At 45.5% G+C, this 11,817-nt stretch overlaps 1 protein-coding gene across 1 annotated transcript in view; it reads right to left on the minus strand.

Annotated features, from left to right (window-relative positions):
- Positions 1 to 11,817, minus strand: part of bcl11ba (BCL11 transcription factor B a) — an 82,400-nt gene that overhangs the window by 51,958 nt on the left and 18,625 nt on the right.

Raw genomic sequence — 11,817 nt, forward strand, 5'->3', positions numbered from 1 at the left:
TGTGAGAAAAGGGGTTTGTTCACATGCATTTGCACAATAAGTGTCGAGATGAAGTGAAGAAGACCTGACTAGCATATACATTTCATCGCTGCTGGGTGTGCCAAGCGCTGGCTCATTGTACCACCGCTCACACACACCCGTTCCCAAACGGCCATGTACAAAAACACAACCCGTCGGACCTGGAGTCGTGTTATCCTTCTGCTTATGATTGATCTAACAACCGATGGTGGTATCAATGAAGCCCAACACACTGCAGAGATTGCTAGAGGCGGGATCATTTTAGCTTTATTCAAAATCTCCAATTACCACCATGCTGGCTGGTGATATTAGTTCCGTCTTTCTCTGTAATGAGCAATCTTAGTTCTACAGCTCTGTTCTCTTGTCCGTAGCCAGGACTATGTTTCCTCATTTGTGACGCCCTCAACAGTAGTCCCACGTGAAGACCCACCACAAGACAATCACACTCAAACACACAAGAACACAATCGCACCACTCGAACACCATCTTACACATAGTGTTGTTTTCGCCAGTTGATGCCTCACTAATCGCGTAAGGATTGGCACATGCCCTCGCCGCGAAGTTGTTTGTGTAGGAAATCTCGCTCCCTGCAGCGATTAGCTTGGCCTTACATGCTGCAGAGGAAGACCCCTTGGTGGAGACGCTACGTTTCGGCTCCTCACCCTTTTCATTTTTTCACAATTTTTTTCTCTTCCCCTCTCCTTCTCTCCTTAATCCACTACTTGCCAAACCCAGGAAAGAGGCTAAACCTGTCTATACGGGGGTCTTGACATTGGTGCTCTACTAAAATTCCTCGCCGCCTGGACTGGCTCCAAAGACAGATGAAAAAAAAGACGAGCGAGACCAGAAGGCGAAGAGAGAGAAAGCGTGAAGCGCAGAGAAAGCAGTCGTTTTAGTCATTAATAGACCAAAAAAAGAAACGCATCTGTTGTACTTCTTACATCTTCAAAATCCTTTTTAGATTTTTGCCTCGTTGCCTTTTTTTCCGAGGTTAATTACACTTTGCCATGCATCATTTAAATATTAAAAATTTTCTTAATCATCAAAGCCAGTGAGCCTCATGCAATTCATACATTCTCTCACTCTCTCCTCTCATCACCCCCCCCCCCCCCCCCCCACTTCCCTCCCTCACATCCACAGGTTCATTACCCCGCTCCAGAGCCAAACAGCCAAGCCATTAGCCTCAGCAGCTCCTAATCACACACACACAACAGCATCCCACGCACGCACACACACACACACACACAACACATATACATACATTAGCCGGTGAACACGCGTGCACACACAAACTACCAAACGAACACTTGTATAGGGACAACACTAACGTGCTAAACCTCGCTGCTGAAGCTCTACTACAAGCCATCACATCCTCACGTCTAAAATACTTAAACAGACTTATCTATAACATTCTCGTCTGCTCAGAGAAACGAGATAGGATGAGATGACAAGAGGGAGAGGAGAGAGAGAGAGAAAGAGAGAGAGAGAGAAGAGAGAGAGAGAGAGAGAGAGAGAGAGAGAGAGAGAGAGGTGAGATAAGGAGAGAGAGAGAGAGAGAGAAAAACCTGTTCTCTGACTGAGCTCTGAATATTTGTCAAGAGGCTTGACGAAAGTTACATTTGCATAATGACTTTCTGTAGTTCTGCATTTTATAAAATTTGCATATGGAAAGCCGTGCTTAATACTCCTGATTCAGGCCTTTTTTGCATTCATGCATGTTAATTCTTCTGCGACTTGCGAGAATTGATGTTCCTGGCGTCAGGGATGTATTGGTTGGGGAGAGGGCGGTTGTCGAAGAGGGGGGGGGGGGAGGAGCTGACAAGAAGAGAGGGTGCGGGGAAGGAGGAGAGGAGGAGAGTGGTAGGTAGTTTTACTGAGAGACAGGATTAATGCAGCAGGATAGATGGATGGATGGCACAGACATTGGTGTTTTGTAGGCTCTTTTTTTGTTGCTTTGCTCTTCTTACTGTTCCCCCGGCAAAAAAAATCTACTCTAATTGCTGAGAATAAGAGAAATGAGAGAGAGAGAGAGAGAGAGAGAGAGAGAGAGAGAGAGAGAGAGAGAGAGAGAGAGAGAGAGGGAGAGAGAAAGGAAGGAAGAACAGATCAACTGTGTCTGCGTGTGTATGTGAGTGAACGGCTCGCAGAAGAGAGAGAGGGAACGGAACGAGACAAAAGTGGGCAATTACCACTTCAAAAAGGGGCCGCTCGGTTCCAGACACTCGTGGCTTTATTGAAACAACAGAACAACAAGAGAACCAGCCCTGGTAATGGCTCCAGAGAAGCGCATTAAATCAAACGCACATTGACTCCCAGGCCTGATCTCCACACATTGATCCTGGCACAGCCACAGCCACCAGCTCCACGCCACAACGCACACAGCTACAGTACGACGTCAAGCCTTAATTAGTAAAAAATACAAACGTGTGTAGTGTTATGGAAATAGATTTTTAATGCTTTACTGTCTGTGTTGTGTGATTATTTATTTATTGTAGATGTGTGTTTGTATGAGAGTGTGTGTGCGTACGTGTGTGTGTCCTCGAGGAATAGAGGACATTTGGTGTATCATCTAGCCCCTGTCATCTTTGAGGTTATGCCAGCCTTCCTATCCACACTGCAGTACAAGTCACTCAAATACTGCAGCCTTTTCCAATATCCTCATTCACTCTACAAACATTGCACTAAGATATTGAAATACTGAATATGTATTTAGAAAAAGTGAGTGTGAGCAGGTGTGTATGCCCTTTGAAACACACACCGCTGTGGGTTTGCAAAAGTGATGCAACCAAACCACATAGCCCATCTGTGTGTTTGAGAGAGAGAGAGAGAGAGAGAGAGAGGTAGATGTGGATGCCCCCACAAAACTCCACCCCTCCAGCCCTCCCTCCTGAAAGAAGAAGACATAGCCTGAGGGTTCAAACAGCCAGTGAACACATCAGTGAGATGGGCAGTTGAGGTGTGATAGGAGGAGAGGAGGCTGGCAGACTGGGCAGACAGCTGGCATGGCGCGCCTTTCTGACGCAACACCACTCTCTGGGCACGGTCTCAAATATAGGTAGGCAGGAAGTGTGCGTACGTGCATGTTGCCAGGTGTTATTGCGTCGCCGTCAAACTGAACTGTGTATGAAGTGAACCAGACCTTGGAGACGCAGTGTACGGCGGCACCAGCGGAGAGGTAGCGTCCCTGTCAGAGCTAAATATCTTTATAAATATAGCATGTCTTTTGAAATATTCAGGTGGGGATCTGGTGAGAGAGAGGTCAGATGTAACCCCCCCCCCCAGCACCTGTTAGCCTGTGTGTGTAAACCTCTCGGACTGATTCCAGACCTGCTTAGAGGCCAGACGGAGGGGGAACGGACACACCTGTGTCTTTACTGTACCAGTGTGTGTGTAACTCAATAACAGCACCTCACGTACCAGATATCTGACGCGCGAAACGTTGTGGTGCGTACGTTATGTATCGAACCTGTGTGGTAGAATGCAGCTGTGTGTGGAAGGACTGGAACGCGTGTGTGTGTGTGTGTGTTTGTGTATACATCACATCCATGGTTAGGGTTGATCTTTCCATTGATTGCACTGCACGAAGGACAGCTGTCGTGTCTTCGTGCCAGCCTTTGTATCAGACACAAATCAAATATTATTTGTCACACGCGCCGAATACAACAGGTGTAGACCTTACCGTAAGATGCGCACTTACAAACCCTTAACCGGCAACGCAGTTCAAGAAATAGAGTTTAGAAAATATTGACTAAATAAAATAAAATAAACAAATAAAATAAAAAAGTAACACAAGAAAATGACATAACAAAAACTAGGCTATATACAGGGAGTACTGGTACAGTCAATGTGGGGAAGAACAGGTTAGTCGAGGTCATTTGTAAAGTGTCTATGTATAGACAGCGAGTAGCAGCAGTGTAAAAACAAATATAGGTAGACCTTAGACAGTCCCAACAGTGATCTCCCCAGATACACTATGTGGGCTTCTGGCATCTCTCTCAAAGCAACAAATGGGACACTATGTTCTCTCCTTTTCCCCAACACAAAATCCTGTCGGTTCCAGCCCGAATCCTGTTCCTTCTCTTAAATATTGGTGCGACACCAAAAGTGCTCCTAAAAGCTTGCCTTTACCACGCTGCCAAACCGAAACCAAACATAGCACTTAAAAACATCTACTGTACAAACACACATACAGTGTGTGTCAAGCGGCAACACGTCAGCCTAACAAGGTATCTAGCTAGCAAGGCCCCTGACTGCTGAGAGTGGCTGTGGCCCATTTTGACTGTGAGCCTTTCCACTCCTGTCCAACTGGCCTTAGTTAAAATGTCTGAATTAAACCCTGGATGACAAGTGTTTAAGAGCAGCACACCACAGTGTTAGGTGCTGTTACACCCTCTGCTCTGATGAGGTGAAAGCAAAGGAATTTTTCTCTTTCTCTCTCTCTCTCTCTACCTCTTTACTGCTCACACCTTCCATCTCTCACTATTGCTTTCCCGCTCTTACTTGATCCTTCTCTATTGCTCTCTCTCTTCCTCCTTCGCCCTCTCCCTCGCTCTCTCCTCTCCTTCACTTTCTTGCTCTCTCTCTCTCTCTCTCTCTCTCTCTCTCTCTCTCTTTCACTCTCTTTCTCTTCTCTTTAATCTCTCTCTCTTTCATAACTGAGCCTGGTTCTTACCGACCCAAACTGTCACAGTGCCACAGCCAGGGGCTTATGGGTAAAGTGGCTCTGTCACCTGAATGTCTCGGAGCTATGACACCTCCTCACGGATCTCACAACTCCCAAAGTCCTCAACTCTCCTCAGCACTCCTACATTCACAAGTTTGGTGACTAAGCTGCAGTACAGTCCCTCTAGGCCAGATTATTTTCCACATGACCCTTTCATCCTCATAGTATTTAATATGGCCTTTTTTAGACTATTGTAAAGTATATTAAGACCATATAAGCCTTTTCAAAAGGCCCATATGAAATGGTATGAATGCATAGCACACATAACACGAGGCTGATTGGTTTGGAGAGGAGGTCATTTGGTTCCCTTATCCAATGGAACGCCCACCGATTGTACTTACATCAGAAGAGGTAAGAAATAGCGCCACTCTAATCTCTGCTCATCACTCTCTCCCCAAGACCTCCAATTAATGTGCAATTAAATAACGACAGGACAGGAAAGACTTAAATGCTCACTCTCTCTCGACAACTCACTCACTCACTCAAACTATTAAGGGGCGGAGGTGGAGACGGTTGGGACTTGATAAAATTCCCTTCCCTTACATTTTGATCGCTTAATGACATACAATTGACCAGCTCAGTGCAATCTGACAGTCTGGGTTATTTCCGCCAGCGTTCCCCAGGCGAGAGGCTCTCTCTCTAGGTGTTAACCTGCTCGAGCCACAGGGTAGGTGTGTGTGTCCCAAATGCCACCCTATTCAATATATAGTGGACTACATTTGACCAGGGGCCCTGTACACTCCCCCAATCAGCCTCTGTCTCACACTGTGTTCTCTCTCTCTCTCTCGCTCTCTCTCTCGCTCTCTCTCTCCCCCACAGCGGTAGCTCTCCTAGCCCCGGGCTATAGTGGGAATGTCATATTTTATTTAATTAGGGTCTATTAAACATAATTAAATTGCGCTGAAATTTAAGACAGCTAAGTGGCAATATAAGGTGGTCGCTGAGCAAGGCGCCGTGTCCTGCTGATACCGGAGCGTCAGAGAAATATTGAATTCAACCCTGGAGTGGTTCGTCTTCCATGGCTGTCCTATATACTCACAGATAACATTGACTTTCCTCACAGCAGGCCAGGGGAGGGGAGGAAGAGAAGGATCACTGTAAAGGGAATGGAATATGAGGTGTTGCAGGTGTGGAGGACATTTTTTTTCTTTATCCGTTTTTCCCCCCCTTGATATGAGTTCTGGAGATCAAAGCGGTTGCATTTTGTTTTTTTTAATCAACAGCCTGAAGGGAGGAGGCGTTGGCCTGTTGTGTGTAATACTACGCTCTGCTTTCGGATATTCTCAGTGTTACGTTTCATCCCCAGGTATACTAAATAAATTTAAAAAACGAGGCTAGGTCTTCTCAGTCTACTACACTGCAAACCCACTCCAGATGGCTGGAGTTTATCACAAACACAAGACAAGAGAAGAGAGGAGAAAAAAAGAAGAGCTGTGACGTGTCACGTGACAGGAAGTGATCACTGAGACATGGCCCCTCCCCTTACTGTGTGAGAGCTGTCAGTCACAGGGCAGGTATGTAGTGTGGTGATGAGATGGGGTCTGACGGCTGGGTGAAGTACGGGAGTGTACAGCTTGTCAAAACAACCTTGCTATGTCTGCTAGGGAGTCTCCTCTCTCTCTCTCATCCAGACACACAGGAACACATCAAACTGCTGTTTGGACGTGAAGACTCAACAGAACAGCGAGAGGAGAGGTCCTCAGAGCACAGAGACTCATAATGTTGTTCTGTTCACAATCAGCTGCTACTATCACTGTGGAAGCTGAAAAACCTCCCACACTCCTCTTTTATGCTCGCTCTCTCCCTTCTCTCACTCCCTTTTTCACCACTAGAAGATGACAGATGGATTTATTATATTAAAAGAGAGAGAGAGAGAGAAAAAACAAATTCATGAAAAATGATCGGCGCTTGGAGAGCAAAGATACCACTTCTATTTTTAAAAAGCAAGCTCGCTGAGAGTATGAGTATGTTTCTTCTTTTTTTTCCCTTTTCCATTTCACGTTGAGAACAAATGGAAGTGGAAAGGTTTAGCATAAAAGAATACTTTACCCTGCTGGGAGGCAATTATAAATGGTGGTCGGCTGCAGGCTTGTGTTTAGCCCCACGCACAAGCTGACATTCAAGCTTCTTAATCACTTTCTGAGGACGCCTCCTCCTCGCCCTGCTTTCTATCCCTTGCACCCCATTCTCTCTCTCTCTCTCTCTCTCTCTCTCTCTCTCTCTCTCTCTCTCTCTCTCTCTCTCTCTCTCTTCGTCTCTCTCTCTCTCTCTCTCTCTCGTCTAATGGAAGGCATAAATGTATTTATAGAAAACCTTAATATGATTTGCATAGGCACATTTCACCTGTCGTTATTTTAATCCTCCTGTTATCATTTATGGGGTTGATTTCTAAAATACGCTTGAAATGAAATGCTTGCAAAAATTCTATTTTGCTTGGAAATATAAATATAAATTATATTTTGCTTGGAAATGTAAAATAATCACAAAATAGAAATCTTAAATGTTATTGCTGTAGTTTAATTTACTATTGATGATATACACATCCAATTGAACCTCTAACATGTTTTTCCCTTTTAATGTAAAAATGGTTCTGTTGCTAGAATATATACTGTGCAATTAGAATTTTTCACAAGCATAATTGAGCTGATTTCACAAAAAGACTAGGCAGTAAGATAGTTGTCAATAATATGTGCATATCACATTAAAAATAACAGTGTATACAAAATAAATCCTCTTAACGTGACCTCAAATTAACAATACCAATCAATTAGTGCACATGCCTCAGTACACTTCTCAAGGCACGCTATACGCACCAGCTGTGAGATGTCATTAAATAGTGGCCTATTTGCAACCTATCACGTTTTTCTCCCTGGAGAATAAGAGTAGAAAATGAAGAAAATGAAGATCAAGCTTCAATTTAAGACATATTTTTGAACAAGCCTCATATTACCATATCAAATATCAAATTGCTGTAAAAAATAAATAAAAAAATATGTTTTATCTAAACAGTTAAAGTGCACAGGGAGCTGCTGAGGGGCGCCTTCTAAGGCAGAGAGGAAGGGAAGTTCTCAGACGTGTACAGAGACACGGTGTTAAAATATTGATAAAGTTCCCCTAAACACTAGTGTTTTACTGCACCGGCCAAACCGCAGAGCCACACACTTCGGAGTGCAGGAGTATACACACGCAGTCGCACACTCAGAAGTGCTGAGGTCGCACACTCACTGCAGAATAGTATTGTTGAGTTCTAAAATATTACACAGTAGCTATCAATCCGTTGTTACATTATTTATTTTTTTAAGTGCATTCGAGGGCAATATGACAATATTCAGATAAACCTTTACATAAGGTCTTTGTCTCCAATGACTACCAGTCTGAATGAGGAAGCAGAGTGGAGAAGCATGGTGGCTAATGGATCATTTAGCCACTTCCTGATTATTAGGAGACGTGAGGTATTGTGGCGATGGTGGTGAAGAATAATTTGTCTTTGCTGCCGCTGGTTAACTTCACAAACAACGATTGCAGAACGAAGAAACAGAGGAAAGACAAAAATAAAAGCTGCAATGATGAAGACCGAGTGAGGCAGTGTCATAAACCGCTCCCCTGCGTTGGTTTCTCCTGGTAACGTTGTCCATCCCAGAATATGATTTTATTTTATGAGACCCATTTCCCTCTGGGTTTCTTTGTGGAGGACTTGACTTGCCTGTTGTGAAAGATAACTGTGGAGGAGAGGAGCTCCCTCTCTCTCTCCCCCATGCTTCCAGCTGGTCTAAACTAAACTGCCTATTTACCCCACTGAATAGGGAACTAGCTCTTTTAATCCTGCACGGTTTTTCCTTTTTTTTTTGCCTATATAAATCTTAATGAGCTTTTCACCTTTTAAGCAGATGGCTTAGGCTGGATTTCTCCATGAGAGTAGGGGTGAGTCTCTGTCACGTTTTGCACAATTTGTTTCAACTAGCTGAGTCCTTGAGGGGGTTTTAGGGCTTTGAGTGGGTAATGTGCTGTTTCTCCTCTCTCCTCTGTCCTCTCTCCTCGTTCTGCACGGCACCCGCTCTGCCCTAATGAAATCAGCTCACTCTCTTTCTCTTTCTCTCTCATGAGGGGCTGAGCACTATCACAATCACAACAGGAAGCCCCTGTCTGACTGCTACAGAGGTAAATGAGAGGAGAGATAGTGTGTGTGTGTGTGTGTGTGTGTGTGTGTGTGTGTGTGTGTGTCCAAAATAAGCTTTGGCAATATCTACATTGTTACGTCATGCACATAAAGCGAATTGAATTGAAAGACGAGAGAGAGAGGAGAGAGAGAGAGAGAGAGACGAGGAGAGAGAGGAGAGAGAGAGAGAGAGAGAGAGCGAGAGAGAGAGAGAGAGAGAGAGAGAGAGAGAGAGAGAGAGAGAGAGGAGAGAGAGAGACTGGTATTTTCTACAGACCACAAAAGCCCTGCAGATCTGCTGGCTGATTCTGTCACCTAGATAAAACAGAGACTCACAAACCGCAGACAACTGCCCTCTCACTCTCTCCCCCTTCCTCTCTCATTGCCTCCATTTTGAAATATCATCCTACACCTTTTCAACAAGTGGCTACAATCGCCCCTTTTGTAGTCCGAGGCTCTCGTTCGGTGTTGCCACCTTCCACTCTTACAATAAAACCTTTCTGACTGCCACTTCTCGCTGCACCTCTCTTCATCTCTCCCTACTTCCTGTTTCTCTTCACCCCACTGACCTTAGCCGCTAGCGCGTCTCTCAGAACACATGCCAACTTCAGCCAGCGCTGTGCTGTTGTTCGTCAGGCTTTGAGCTACCGCTGAGCGGAGTGTCTCTCTACCGTACTGTACTACTGTGCTGTCTTGTACTGTGGTGCTCAGGTCCAAGTTCATGTGTGCAGATACATGGGGCTGTATATAAACTGTGAGCTATCCGCCACGGCATCATAGCAGAGATGTTATCCTCACAACACACAGGCGCGGCGTGAGGACAGAGGTTAGAGAGGTTGAGAGAGAGAGAGAGAGCGAGAGAGTGAGAGAGTGAGAGAGACGAGAGAGAGAAGAGGAGAGAAGAGAGAGAGAGAGAGAGGAAAGAAAGGAGAGAGAGAGAGAGAGAGAGAGAGAGAGAGAGAGAGAGAGAGAGAGAGAGGAGAGTGGGGAGAAGAAGGGATAGAGAAAGATGGGGTTTGAGCAACTGATAAAAAGAGTAGATAAAAATAAAAGCAAGGATAAAAGATATAGGATAGCGTGAGCCCCTGGCACGCCTGCTCAGGTAGCCCTGTTTACAATGTCCCCCAGGACTCTCTCCCTCCCACTAATTGATAGATGATGGATCACCAGCAGGCTGTGCGATCCTTCTCGCCTTTGTATAAGCTGCAAATTAGAAAATGCACGACAGATTTGTAAATGTCGAAACTGACGCATAGGCCTTCTGGAATATGATCACACCTTCAGCATGTGCTTGTTTTGCTCATGTTTATTTTTTTAACAGAAACAGCCACAACGCGGTTAAAAACATCACCCCCAATTATGTACCACAGTCAAAAGTGTATACGAGACATACATACTGTGGTTTGATTGTTATCAATGGTATCAATACTTGCTACTTTTAATATCATACATTATTATTGTATAGAACTGCCATACCTATGGCCCCTGTTAAAACTACACATGCGAAAAGAAGGAAATCCAACTCATTTGTATTCTATTGCTTTCCTGATGATAAAATAGCCAAATTGCACTGCAACAAATGCCGGATGAACCCTGGTCGTGGAAGCACATGAGGACAGGAGGGGCAGTTTTGCTTCGGGCTTCACTTTTCCAGCATCATATCTAGATGCACAGTAAGCATTGCTGTTGACATGGCAACCATTGTGTTGTATGATCACACTTCAGTGAGCTGTTGCAGTTAGCTGCTGAGGCTCCCCCATGCATGTCTGTAGTACATGGCCTGATCGCTAACGCCCCCGCCCACAACCACACACACACACACCACCACACCACAACAACACAGCATGCACGGAACCAACATCGACACCACACACCACGACACACGAACACAGCACGCATCACACCGAGTCCGAGAGTGCCCTGGCCAAGGAGCATAGGCAGGGCCATCATATGTCCTGCAATCCAATTAGGCTGCAGTGGCTTCTCCTGTGTAAAAGCATGAACAAGCCACAGAGATCAGCCTACACCAACACACACACAGCTAAAACAAATAGTGCCTTCAGGCCCTCACTTTGCCCATGCATTGTGGGAACTCAGGTCGATTCCTGCTTGTGAGTAGAGAGGTTTGGTGACATAGCGAAGCCTGGATAGCAGGACAGGCTCAACAATAGGCACTGTCGATCTGCAACCGGATCTCTTGTAGAATTGCAACGCTAGCTATGTGCTCTCATGATTTACCCTGAGAAGCGTATTCAGAGCAGTCTAAATATTGCTGAGCCTTGAAGAGTTCGGCTCCTATAGACTACATCAGTAAGTGTCAGTGGTGTAGCCTGGGCTGAACGTCGGACGTTTACTCTGCACTCTAAGAAGGACATGGAATGAGTCATAACAACAAAGACTGTCAGATTGTGTGGGATTGGATTCAGTGAACTGTGCTGATCTAGGACAGTCTATCCGATGGCGTCTGGACGCCACGCACCGTTGTCCACGGCACCCTTCCTACAGCCACCCGATAACCATGCTGTCACCTAGGTTTACATTACGTCTCGATCATTTCCTCTGATCTCGCCGAACAATATACTTCCTATAATTCCCATAGACCTCAGAATGGTCGAAATGCTTACTCATTTCATTCAGCCCGCTCCGCAGAGACCAGGAGGCGGGCGGGAATTAAGCAGCCCTATCTCCTACTTAGTGCATCTACTTTTGACCAACGCCTATTGGGGCCTCTGGTCAAAAGTACGTGCACTGTGTGGGGTGAGTCGGGGTGCTAATTCTTGGACCAGACTACAGATAGGGGACCGCGAAAGGAGAGAGAGCAGACGGAGAAGAGAGAGAGAGAAGAGAGCCGCGAGAGAAGAGGAGAGAGAGCCGAGAGAAGAGAGAGAGAGGAGAGAGAAGAGAGAGAGGAGAGAGAAGC

The sequence above is a fragment of the Salvelinus sp. IW2-2015 genome, linkage group LG9 (assembly GCF_002910315.2).
Source record: "Salvelinus sp. IW2-2015 linkage group LG9, ASM291031v2, whole genome shotgun sequence".
NCBI lineage: Eukaryota > Metazoa > Chordata > Actinopteri > Salmoniformes > Salmonidae > Salvelinus > Salvelinus sp. IW2-2015.